Source organism: Tenrec ecaudatus, chromosome 14 (assembly GCF_050624435.1).
Source record: "Tenrec ecaudatus isolate mTenEca1 chromosome 14, mTenEca1.hap1, whole genome shotgun sequence".
NCBI classification, from domain to species: Eukaryota; Metazoa; Chordata; class Mammalia; order Afrosoricida; family Tenrecidae; genus Tenrec; species Tenrec ecaudatus.
The window spans coordinates 32201101-32214172 of record NC_134543.1 but is presented as its reverse complement, the minus strand read 5'-3'; the positions used below and the strand labels follow the sequence as shown (position 1 = coordinate 32214172).

Genomic DNA, 13072 nt, shown 5'->3' with positions numbered 1-13072 from the left:
GATAGCCAGTCCTTTCTTCCTATGTACTTTCAGACTTGAGCCTCACACCTTTCATTTAGGAACCAAGCGTGTTAACCATTTACATCTAACCCACGGATCTGCCAGAACTCTCTCTGTTTGTGCTTATGTGTCTGTGTATACTTTTATAAATTAAAAATATTGAGAGAAAAACATATATATAAAAACATTGCTTTGTGCTCGCTTCGGCAGCACATACACTAAAATTGGAACGATACAGAGAAGATTAGCATGGCCCATGCACAAGGATGACATGCAAATTTGTGAAGCATTACATATTTAAATATATATATATAGACCTTGCTTTACACTCTCCCTTCCCCAACTGTGGGTATGACTATGTCCCAGTGAGTAGAAACATTTGGGCGTAGGGTTAGGGTTAGAGATGAGAACAGCTTCTGATGCACTTTATTTGCCGACTTCCTCTCTTGATCCTGCTTAGATTTTGTACCAAGACATGTGCCTTTTACGTTGAAAGCGTGTGTAGGAAGAGAAATTCACATTCCCTTTCCACCAGGGATAATCTATCCATCCAAATATGTGCTGATGAAATTATCTGACAAAACTCCTTATCGGTCCTCATGACTTATCACCTGTCACTTGTATCCATCCCCTTCCACATGAACACCTAACTAACCCTGTTCTCATTCACATGGGTGCAACAAGTCTGACTTCAGTGTTCTATATCAAGACTTTATTTCTATGATGAACCCCCCCAGTCCTCAGCTGCACCTAAGGTTGTAGGAACAGGATGGGTATGTGGCCTGTGGTGGAGAATGAGTTCACCATGATGCAGTCTCTTACCCAACTTCATTCCTACTTAACCTCCAGTCCCCATGTGCCATGGCTGCATCCTCTTTGTCCTGACCTTAAGACCCTCTTCAGTTTGGACACAGAAGCTCAAGTCTGAAGTCTACCATTTGCTAGTCATGTGCCACTTGACCCTTCTGTGTCTGTTTCCTCACCTGTGAATTTAGGGATGTTAACAACAGTGCCTCTTTCACAGCTATTTTCTCTAAGTATTATATTAGATAAGGGTTCTCTAGACTTGAGAAGCAAAACCAGGACACTCATGATTATGTTTGTGGGTGTGTATACATACATATACATATACATGTACATGGATAGATATATACAGCATGAAGAAATATAACAGCTAATACAGAGGTTCAGTTCAACTCACTTCCATGGAACAGTTAATATACCGGAAGTCCTTCAACTCATGAGGGTCGCTGGATCCAAGGTCAAGGAAGCAGACAGCTGAGTCTTCCCCTGGGCAATGCAAGCAGTCCTGCCACAGGCAGCAAAAAGCAGAGCAGGTCACCAACAGTCAGCAAGACGACCAGATCCAACAGTCCCAAGCTCAAGCAATGTATACACCAGCAGCGTGGTGAAGCAGGGCTCAGAGGAACCTCAAGCTCTAGAGACATGATCCATGGGTCGGCAGTCCCACAGGTAGTGTAGCTCACAAGTCGAGGCAGAGAACTAGCAGCTGCACAATGATCTGATCATCAGAGAGCATGAGAAACAGAGGCGGGGCTTGCCGAGCCATTTATCTCTTTGCCCTCCAATCAAACTGTGACCTTATCAATTCCACATGTTCCTATAATATACCTGTCCTATAATCAATCCCACATGTTCCATAAATCTACCTATCACAAGTACATATATATGTCATATATATGACTTTTTATTGTTGATGAGGTCAGAGTTTACATAATTTTTTACATTCTACAACTTATCACACTTCCAATGATTTGCCCAGATTCCCTCTTTGTTTCTGTCCCACAACTAGTAGCCTCTTGTTAGATCTTATCTTCCCCTGCTCCCAATTTAACATCCGCCTGCCATTTAGCCTATCGCTTCCCCTTCCCCCTCCTGCTCTTCCATCCCTGCTAACCTTCAAAGGCTTCGTGGGTATTATCAATGGTCTCATAGTCATGCAAAAACTGGGAAGGAATCAGGAAGCCAGAAGAACTGATGCCTTTGAATTGTGGTGTTGGTGAAGAATCTGGAATATGTCACAGGCTGCCAAGAGAACAAACAGATGCATCTCAGAAGAGTACAGCCCCGTGCTCCCGAGAGACAAGGATGCTAAGACCCTCGCTCACATGCTTTGGCTTTGTTGTCAGGAGCAACAGAAGAAGACCCTCAACACGATGCATTGACAGAGAAGCTGCCGCCATGGGCTCGAACCATCGCTATGGTGGTGAGGGTGGCGCCGGCGTTGTTTGCTTCTGCTGGACGCAGAGTCACTGTGGAGGGTCAGACTGACTCGATGGCACCTAACCACCAGCGTGGATGCTTCTTGTGGAAGCACCTCAACTGCGAGGATCGACCATTCTCTTAGTGAGACATTCCAATGGGGAGTTTCAGCCTCACCTGTTAGACCCAATCCGTCATGTCTTCTCTTACGTCATGCTGGGAATACGGAGCATGGGACTCTCCTGGCTCGCTGTGTTTCCCTGAGCAGATGAGTTTTCATAGCCGGTACCTCATCGCCATCGACTCAGTCCGACTCACGGAGACCCTGTGTGTCTCAGCGTAGCGCTGCTGTCTCAGGGTCTTTCAGTGGCTGACCTTTTGCACGTAGGTGGCCAGGTCTTAATTTCAAAGCACCTCTGGGTGGCTTTGAACCACCCACTTAGCCATCTACTCCACCCAGCAATTCCCTTGAGAGATGGAGGTATACCAATGGCCTCTGCTCCATTGCTCCGATCTCTTTTCGACCAATGGTGAGCTCAGGGTCCCCGGCCCTTCATCTTCCTCACCGCCTCCTGCTCATGCTTGCCTTTCTCACACAGACTGATTTGCGTGGAGCTTCTGAGACGCCAAAGCCAAGACCCGACTTGGTTTGCCCATGCTGCCGCATCGTCCCTTCCCTGGCTGCTTTCCCCAGTGAGTGATGGGGAGGGGGCAGGGAGAGGAGACGCCTCGGAATGAATGTATCCAGTGTAGTCAAGCACTCCCCAGCAACACTGGGGCAACGCTAACCCCTCTAACACCCAAGACTGACGCACGGAAAGGGAATCCGTGGGAAGGAATCCCCATGAGTAGTAACCTCTGAGTGGCATCGCTGTTTAGACCCATAAGAACCATGGCCGGTTAGTCATTTCGACACAAGCTGTTATACAAACCTCGGGGTGAGAGGGGAAATCCACCAACAAATGGCTGGCACAGCTGATCATGAAGTCTGAGCGTTTGGGGCAAATTCCTGCAGTGGAGGTCTCTCCCGGGTGAAGAGACGGCTCAGTCCCATTCCTAAAATGAGCGTGTATCAAATGAATGTTCATAAGTCCTTCTGGTGCCGTGACCCATCCTAAAATGAAACGATGAACGTCAAAGCAGAATTCAAAGTTCAGATCCAAAGAGAGGCGTGCACATGCGAATCAACAGTCACATACGGCGCAAGTCCCGGCCACAGATGGCGTGCACAGCCAGAAGCAAGTCCCTGCCAACAACAGCCCAGTCCTTAAAATGCATGGCTACCGACGAGCGCAGAGCTGGGCGAAGCCATCTGGCTGGGTGGAAGGGGACGTCTTCCGCAGCCATTCGGGCAGTACCTCCAACAGTCCCAAGTGTGCACGTGATAAGAAAGTTTACTGAGGAGCAGGAAGACTGCTCTAAACTAGTTATTTGACACCTGGATCAGAATGGCCCCAAGGAACCGAAAACTGTAGGGTATCCGTGTGCAGAAAAAGAAAGTTATGACACTCCGATGTTATGTGCGTTGGTGCCTGTTGGAGAAGAAAAAAGTTCAGTAATGGCTTCATCAATCCAGCTATGACACCATCTGCCCAGCATCCTTGCACTTGTCTAGTAAAAGTCATTGGCCCGGCATGGCTGCTGGGAAAGTTCAGCCTGAGGAGCATCGTAGACCAGAGCTGCAGGGTGATGCCGCTAATGGGACCAGAGAAGGTTAATGAGTGAACTCCCCCAGGTCCCAGCTAGTCACTGGTGGAGTCAGGAGCCTTGCCAGGTTTCCTGACCATCATCGGTCGCCGTCTACTCTCTGTGGGGGCCACAGGTAAGCACTGATTTTCCAGAAGTTTCAAGCCAGACTTCACACTCCAGGGTTGGTCTAGGTCAGCGGTTCTCAACCTGTGGGTCGCCTAAAACCATTGGAAAATGCATATTTCCGATGGTCGTAGAAACCAAGACACGGCTCCTCTATCTGTCTCCAGGCGGTCCACCCATATGCAGATGTTCCCCCACATATGACTACCCACCATGAAGACTGTTACTATGCTTCAAGACAAATTTCATTTATTTGTAATTAGAAATAAATATTTCACAATATATAATTACATATTGTTTTGTGATGAATCACGATGCTTTAATTATGTTCAATTTGTAACAATGAAAATATATCCTCCATATCAGATATTTACATTATGATTCATAACTGTAGCAAAATTACAATTATGAAGTGGCAATGAAAATAATGTTATGCTTGGGGGGGTCACCACACATGAGGAACTATATTAAAGGGTCACGGCATGAGGAAGGTGGAGAACCACTGTCCTGGGGCTTAGGACGGTGTTGCTGTCGAGTGGCTATCTGGTGGCTCCTGTGTTACAGAGAGAAAGGCTACAGAGGGCTTTCTTGGCTGTAGTTTTGACCAAAGTAGATCACCAGACTCCTCTGAGTGGGTTCCAGCCACCAATCTTTAGGTTAGTGACTGAGCACAAACCATCAGTGTCAACCGTAGACTTTGGCTAAAAGCCAGGACAGCAAAGTTTGAAAAGATCTGGGCAAATCCAAGTGCATGGATAACTCAGCCGAAAGCAGCAGCAAGCCTTTCTTCTATAAATTGCCTTTGGAAAGAAAGGTGTCAAGTTAACCACAATTCATAAATGTGCTAATTGTTTTCCCTTCCACAGACACTCTCTGATTTATTCCTAAGGGAATGTAACACTTCCAGTGTCGACTCCTCTTAAAAAAATTTTTTTTGAAAACTTTGAGGGGGGAAAATAAGTTAATTATCATTGCTCATTACAAATATCAGCTATTGTGACTTTAAAATTACTAACACGAAATGGCCTTGAAAGGGAAGCCTGTCTAAGTCACAAGAAAAAACAACAACCATGAATTGTACATGAATTAGTCATTTCTAAGCATTTATTGGAGTCTCCAAGGGTGCAAACAGTTGGTGCAAAGTTTCCAATATGTTTCGATTCAATTTTTCCAGGAGCTTTTGGAAAGTTCCTAGTATGTATACAAGGAGCCCTGGTGATGTAGTGGTTGTGCCTGGGGCTTCGATCCATGAGGTTGGCAGTTCAAACGCACCAGTGTGCTTTCAACTGCTGTATACAGTTCTGAAACCCCCAGGGCAGAGTTATTATGCATCAGCATTGACTCCATGGCAGTGAGTTTGGTTTTTGGTTTTGAGTCCTTATACACACACACACACACACACACACACACACACAGTCTGTTCTCATTATTTATGGTAGTTATCGTCTATAAAGTCCCCAGGGATGTTGGACCTCAGGTGGAAATTTCCACCACTCTGTATAATACACATGTCTCCCAATGTCTGCTCAAGCCCCGGGAGCATTTTTAGCGGCGACTATGAACTCCATGGATAATGAGGATTGACTGATGTTTGTTACAGGGTGATGGTCTTGTGTAATTGAGGTTGCCAATTAAGCCGTCTCTGTGGGGCCATGGGCTTCACATCTGATCACCTGATTTCGGAGCCTCAAAGCCATAGGGCAGGGCAGGGAGGTCTAGAAGGGAAGAGAGACGTAAAGTAGGGGACAGTCCTCAGACCTGGGTGGCATTGACATTGCAGGATATTCTGGTGCCTTTCCTCGTGGAGGTAAGCTCACCCCTAGCCCAGGAGCCATGGAAGCTGAAGGAAAACGCAGGGGAAGGTGAAGCAGTGGTGCATGTGGCTGCAGCCCAGCCCCAGGAAGCGAGCCACAAAATGACCACTGCGTCACATCTGCCCTCCACATCTCCCATGGCAGTAGCTGGGTGCCTGCTCTAACCAGAAACACAAGGGAGAAGTCTGGGAAAGGAGGGTCAGCCCGGCCAAGTGTGCACTTTGCAAAACCACCTCAGGCCTCCTGGCTGCAGCTTCAGTGTGGAGAGTTCACGGTGTGGACCGCCTTATATGTGCCTATTCTCCTGGGTCAAGTTCATCTGTTAGGTTGGGTCAGGGCGTGTACACATTCTGCTCTGCACACCAATGACCCCGGGGAAATTTTGGGGATTCTCAAAGGAGCTGCCAAAAAGAACCATTGAGAAGCCTCAGCTAATAACATTGCAAGTCCGCACAATAGCAGCCCCGCAAACCTTGACCATGCCAATGAGAGCAAGTGGAGGGAAAAGAGACTCTTCTGCGTGCCGATGCAATCCACAGCAACAGGCTTCTGAAGACAACTCGGAGCTCTGAGTCACATGGAGAGAAGCCCAGAGCCTCGTGTCAGCTTGGATAGAGGTGGTGTTGGTGTTGCTGCTGTGTTTTTTTTCTTTTCCACGCCCAAAAGCTTGTGGCCACCACTTCCTTAGCGTGCCTGGGAGCCAGGACTGAGCCTGTGGTGAGACAGTCTAGGATGTAAGACGGAGTCGGAGAAGAAGGGCAGGTTGGTGGTCAAGGAGCTCAGTGGTTAACCCTAACTGTGTGGGAGAATCCCCCGGAGAGCCGGGCAGCCATCTGTAAAGTGGGAAGAGACTCCTCGGGGGTTTTCTCCGGGAGGGACCAGAGCATCGCTAATTGGTGAAGTTCCCTAGGCGATTCCGGAGTGCGCCCAGGGTTGAAGACCAGGCGTGGGGGCTGTGCTCTTGTTTTCAGCTGGGCCAGGCTTGCAGGCAACTAGAATTCAGGCAGCCCAACTCTTAGCAAGCCCCTACCCACTGGGCGGGCACTCTGCCCACCCCCGGTGGACAGCGGGAGCCAATACCATTTACCATCGCATCCCCCACTACTGTGTCCTTGGGAGGGAATGGATGGTTTTGAGAATTCCAATTATCCTGTAAAATCAAGGAGTGAGCTCACGCTTGGTCCCTCTGGCAGGCCAGTGAAGCAGACCGACCAGGGTATGGGCCCCTGAGCGTCCCTGGCAGTCAGGTTCTCTTTGTCCCTGGTGGGAGAAAGACAGAGGACACTACTTACGTCTGGGCACGCATTTGCAGAACGTGCCCAGCAGCCACCTGCATCAAAGAGCTGACATCTGACCCCAGAAAGGTCACAGCCCAGAAGCTGCCCTGCGGCAGTTAAACTCTGCCACGTGGGGGCGCTGCGAGGTGGTAAGGAATCGTCAGCCCACAACAAGAATGCATTGTCCAGTGAAATGCGTTCTGGAAGGATTACATCATCAACTACAGCAGAGCCCTAATCGCCAATAATTAGTTCTTCTAAAAATCGAGCCGTCTTAACTAGCAGAAGGTCACATGATCCATGCAAAGTAGCCTGTGCCAGGGGCTCTGTGGCAGCAGCTTTCAAGAAAGGCAGTGCGGGGAGGGGAGGGACGACTGGATTAAGGAAGCCTCCTGGTAGGAAGAAGGCAGCATTTAGCCCGCAATCCATCCTCAAAAGTATCACTGCCGTTTTCTGTTGTTGTTGTTGTTGTTTTCTTTTTAAAGAAACAAAATCCAATCACTGGACGTTTTCAGCCTGGGGCACTAACACGCTAGAGCGGCATCTGCTTGGAAGGACCGTCTTGCTTTCTTGGAACAATGTTAGGAAACATTGCAGCTTTCCTGCGATGAAGGCACCGATCCCCATTTTTAGAAATTCGGGAATAGTAGAAAAGTACAAAGAAAAACATAAACTCATCTTTTCATCAACCCTCCCCTCCCCCAAATCGTGCTGAACACGGAGGGAACATCATTTTAGAGTCTTTCAAAGTGTGTGTGTGTGTGTGTGTGTGTGTGTGTGTGTGCACGCGCTCATGTGTGAAGGGGCAGAGGAGAAGGGGAGAGAAAGCCTTGCTTGGCTGATTAGATGCAAACAACCAAAGTCATTGCCATTAAATCGATTCCTAGATAAGGTTCTGGAGCCTGTAAATCACCAACCCAGGCCTTAGCCAGAGAGCATCAGGGATCGTTTGGTCAGTTAACTAGACGGACTGTATAAAAATGGGATCATAACCAATGCCTGTGTTTTTTTTAAACTTTAAAAATTAAGTATTCCAATCCGTTTTACTTATGATCAACATGAAAGCACTGAGCTGGCCCTGTAGGCGGTCTGGCCCCACGCCCCATTGTTACAGTACCCGATATCCTCTGTGAGGGTGTCACACTCCTTTGTTTCTGGAAATAAAGTGCGACATTCCCAAATGACTTTCTATTTGGGATCTGTTGCCCATGGGGAGCTGGTGTAGAACAGGAGGAGTGAAGATGGGGTGACCCTTCAGCTCCCTCCCTGCCTTGTGATTCTACAGCAATGTGTTAGAAAATCCCCAATGGCTTTCATGAGAACAAAGGAAAGTGGATCTAAATAAACCATAGCCACTACATAGGACACTTTCTGGGAAGCTCAGATTTTTAAAGGGCACTTTTTTTTGAACTGCAAGATAAAGAAAACCCAAGTGTTCGCTGCTGAAAGAATACTATTCGTCTAACACAGGGTTCTCAACTTTCCTAAGGCCACAACCCTTTCAGACAGCTCCTCATGTGGTGGTGACCTCCAACCATAAAATCATTTTCATTGCTACTTCATCACTGTCATTTTGCAACTGTTATGAATTAGGTTACCCCTGTGAAAGGGTCATTCGACCCCCAAAGGGGTTGCGACCCACAGGTTGAGAACCACTGGTTGGACATGAGAAATGTTGGAATCTAGTTGGAAATATACTGAGGTCAACAATCACAACTTTACAATGGTTATATTTGGAGTGACAAGAAGGATGGGTCCGTCAAGGTCTCTGAGGAAACAGATGGCTCACTGAAGATACTTGAGGATTTTTTATAGGGGGAAAAACTATTTTAAAAGGTGTGGGTAGTGTACAGAGAACAAGAGATGGTGGGAGCTGGAATCTGGAGAAAGGGATGATTTGGGAAGGGACCAGTGATGGGAAGAGGGGCTTTCAGTGATGGACCCCAGCCAACCTGTGGCATCAGATACTGTGAGCCAGGGGTATTGCCTGGACCCCTCTTTCTCTGCACTCTCCCACTGCTGTCTGATGCTGCCTCCCATTGGCTAAACCCAGCCAGAAACCAGCGGGCAAGGGAACTGCGGTAGTTACATAATCTGGTGTCAATGTGGGACTTGAGAGGATTAGAAGTAAAGGGGTGGGGTCTAGTCTGTCAATTGGCTCATAGCCAATAAGGCCTCTGCGTGGACAAGACTTTCTCCTGAGAATTCTGGGAAATCTGGAATTTCTTCTTTGGAGGTAGAAGACACACACTCTCTCTGTTCATTCCCTGCAAGCATCCCTGAGAAAAAGCCACATGGAACCTACCCTGAGGTAGCCAGAACCCTGGACCTAGAGAAGCCATGTGGAGACCCCTGCTAGCACTCAGATGCTTACAATGCCACTGGATCTCTTAGACTTCCCACCCACTGGCCTGTGACCCTCCTGCATTCAGCATCATAGCATGTCTTTCGTGGGTCTGAGGAGGACTTTATAGATTGGTATCAGACATATGGGTTACTATTGGACTTATGGACTTGAACTGGACTGGGTTGGGATGTTTTCTTAAAGTACAATTTCCCTTTATCTACAACTCTCTCTTAGACACATGAGTTTCTATGGATTTGTTTCTCTCATCTGCCCAGACTCACAGAGGAACTCATCAGTCTTCTCTTCCCTCGAGGGTAGCCTCTTGGCCACAGGGTGGGGTGGAGAAAGGTGGCGTTCCAGAGGGGCACAGGGAAAATATCCAGCCAAAAGGACTGAGAGGGCCAGAGGTCCAGGCGCTTACGGCCTTAGAAAGTTGGCTGGTTCAGTGACAAGTGTGAAGAAAGCAGATGAGCACAGTAACAAATTCACGTGTACGTTTCCCATCCGAGAGCATCATCTAACTGGAAATGGACAAACCAACTGGATAGAAGGCAAAGCAGATCACGCTCAATCAAAACGGCAGACCAACAGTGAAGTACTTTAAACCAGCTCACTCAGGCCTATAGGGATGTTCCCCGAGAGGGCTGGCGGGGTGGGGAGGGATGTAATGTTCCATTTGCAGAAAAGGTAAAAATGGCGTATTGTTGAATCTATAACAAAGTTACTGAAATGAAGATCAATGTTAACTATCTTATGTGTCCTAACTTCAGGAGGCATTTGTAGACCGTCTCCATTTCTAGTTGGGAATGTGCTGGAGAAATGGTGACTGTCCTGGGAGGTTTGACTTGTAAATTAGCTAAGCCATGATACAAAGGAGGGTGCGTGCATAGGCATGCTCCTCCTTGACCCACACCGGTCACACTGTTCTGGAAGGCTTGCATGGTGACAGGCAGCATATCCAAGTTTTGACTGATTCAGAGCTGGAAATGAAGACCGATTATGTGGGTATCTGATCCACTTCTGTAAATGTCCTTGGCGTAGGATGCCAGGGGGGAGGGAGAAATTAGGAATGGATGGGGAACGGCTGCCAGATGCTTCCCGGACGGTGTGTGATGAAATGTGCCTGATCTGCTCTGGGTGGGGCCATCACCAGAACATTCTGAACTTCTGGACTGGCATTGCCCCTGAACTTTAGATCCTAGCTCCTGTGAATGGCTCGTCATCCCTGAGAGCCCCCCCGTCCCCCCGCAGCCCCTGCACTCGGCCATGATGCTATCCCCAGGGATGCAGACACTGCCAGCCACCCTGTGTGCCTCCACATTCTCCCTGAGTAGCCCCACAGGGCAAGCCTGACACACAGGCCAAAGTAAAGATCTCAGCCGATGGGCCAGATCAAACGAAAGGTTCTGTAAGGGACTTTGATGGTTTAGAGAGCTCGTTTGTCTGTCAGACACTGAAGATGGTCCAGAGTGCAAGCCTACAGAGCAGCAGGACAGCTTACACCTCAGTTTCCCCGGTGGCCCCTTATAGCGTCTAAGGGATGGGGTACCATGGTGGCTGCAACATCAACAAGCTCAAACATGGCAGCGATTGTGAGGCTGGCACAGGGTGGGACCGCGTATCATTCTGTGCATCACGACAACTAGAGGAGCCACCAACAACAACAATTAAGGGTGTGGCCATCACCCCCGTGTGTATCAGGGCATCCCTGTACTGTGCGTGCGTGTGTCAAAGAGAACGGGGACACATGTCCAGTCTCCGGCAGGGGGGTGAGTCTGCAAGCGGTGTCAAGATGAAGGATGGTTCGAGGAAATGCAGACCCCGGAGAAGGAAGCAGCTTGGAGGGCTGGACATGCAGCAGGTGCTGTACTAGGGAAACTGGTTGGTAGGTGCGTGGGACTGAAAGCATCTTTGGGCAATCAGAGGTGCTTCGACATAGAATCCATCTGCAGCTGTGTTAGTCTGGGTCAACTAGAGAAACAAATTCATAGATAGACACGTGTGTGTATCAGAAAGAGCATTGCCATCTCTCGACAAAGATAGCAGAAGATAAAATGTGTGCTTAAGCAAATGTGGTGAAGAAAGCCAATAGTGCCCGGCTATCAAAAGATATAGCATCTGGAGCAGTGGTTCTCAACCTGTGGGCCGTGACCCCTTTGGAGGTCAAATGACCCTTTCACAGGGCTCGCCTTCCTCTATCCGTCTCTAGGTGGGTCCACCTACAAGTAGATGCACCAGATATGAGCACCCGCCGTGAAGACTTACCCAGGCTACACCATGCTTCCAGACAAAAGTTCATTGATTTGTCATTAGAAAGAAATATTTCACAATATAGAATTGCATAGTATTTTGTGAAGAATCACTATGCTTTAATTATGTTCAATTTGTAACAGTGAAAACACATCCTGCATATCAGATATTTACATTATAATTCAGAACAGTAGCATAATGACAGGTATGAGGTAGTAATGAAAATAATTTTATGGTTTGGGGGTCACCACCACTGAAGAACTGTATTAAAGGGTTGTGACATTAGGAAGGTTGAGAATCACTGGTTTGGGGTCTTAAAGGCTTAAAGATAAATAAGTGGCCATCTAGCTGAGAAACAACAAAGCCCACATGGAAGAAGCACACCAGCCTGTGTGATCACGAGGTGTCCATGGGTTCAGGTATCAGGCATCAAAGACCCAGAACAAAAAAGTCATATCAATTTGAATGGGAGGGGGGCGTGGAATGGAGACCCAAAGCCCATCTGTAGACATTTGGACATCCCCTTACAGAAGGGTCACAAGGAAGAGACAAGCCAGTCAGGGTGCAGTATAGCACTGATCAAACACACAACTTTCCTCTAGTTCTTTAATGCTTCCCCCCACCCCCCACTATCATGACCCCAATTCTACTTTACAAATCCAGCTAGACCAGAGTGTGTACACTGGTATGGATAAGAGCTGGAAACACAGGGAATCCAGGACAGATGAACCCCCTCAGGACCAATAATAAGAGTAGCGACACCAGGAGGGAAGGGGAAGGTGAGGGAGAAAGGGGGAACCAATCACAATGAGCTATGTATGACCCCCTTCCAGGGGGATGGACAACATAAAAGTGGATGAAAGGAGACAGCGGTTAGTGTAAGACATGGGGAAAATGATAAATTATCAAGGGTTCATGGCTGGGGGTGGGAGGGTGAGCTGATACCAAGGGCTCAACTAGAAAGAGGGTGTTTCGAAAATGATGATGACAAAATATGTACAAATGTGCTTGACACACTGGATGGATGTGTAGATTGTGATGAGAGCTGTAATAGCCCCCAATAAAATGATTTTTTAAAAATCACATAACCCATTGCATTGGGTAAAAAAAAAAGAAGAAAGAGCTTTATATAAAACAGCAATTGAATATTGAGAAAACATCCCACCCCAGTCCAGATCAAGTCCATAAGGCCAATATTAGCCCATATGTCTGATACCAATCTATAAATTCCTCTTCAGACTCATGCAGCGCATGCAATGACACCGAATGCAGGAAGATCACAGGCCAGTGTGTGGAAAGTCACGTGGATCCGGTGGTGGTGGAAGCATCTCAGCGCTGGCGTGGGTCTC

At 47.8% G+C, this 13072-nt stretch overlaps 1 protein-coding gene and 1 non-coding gene across 7 annotated transcripts in view; both read left to right on the top strand.

Moving 5' to 3' along the window:
* Positions 1 to 13072, top strand: part of RGS6 (regulator of G protein signaling 6) — a 201815-nt gene that overhangs the window by 29254 nt on the left and 159489 nt on the right. The gene's annotated exons all lie outside the window — the stretch shown is intronic.
* LOC142426992 (U6 spliceosomal RNA) lies at positions 195 to 301 on the top strand. Its single transcript, XR_012779841.1, has one exon. It is a non-coding gene; the product is annotated as a U6 spliceosomal RNA (small nuclear RNA).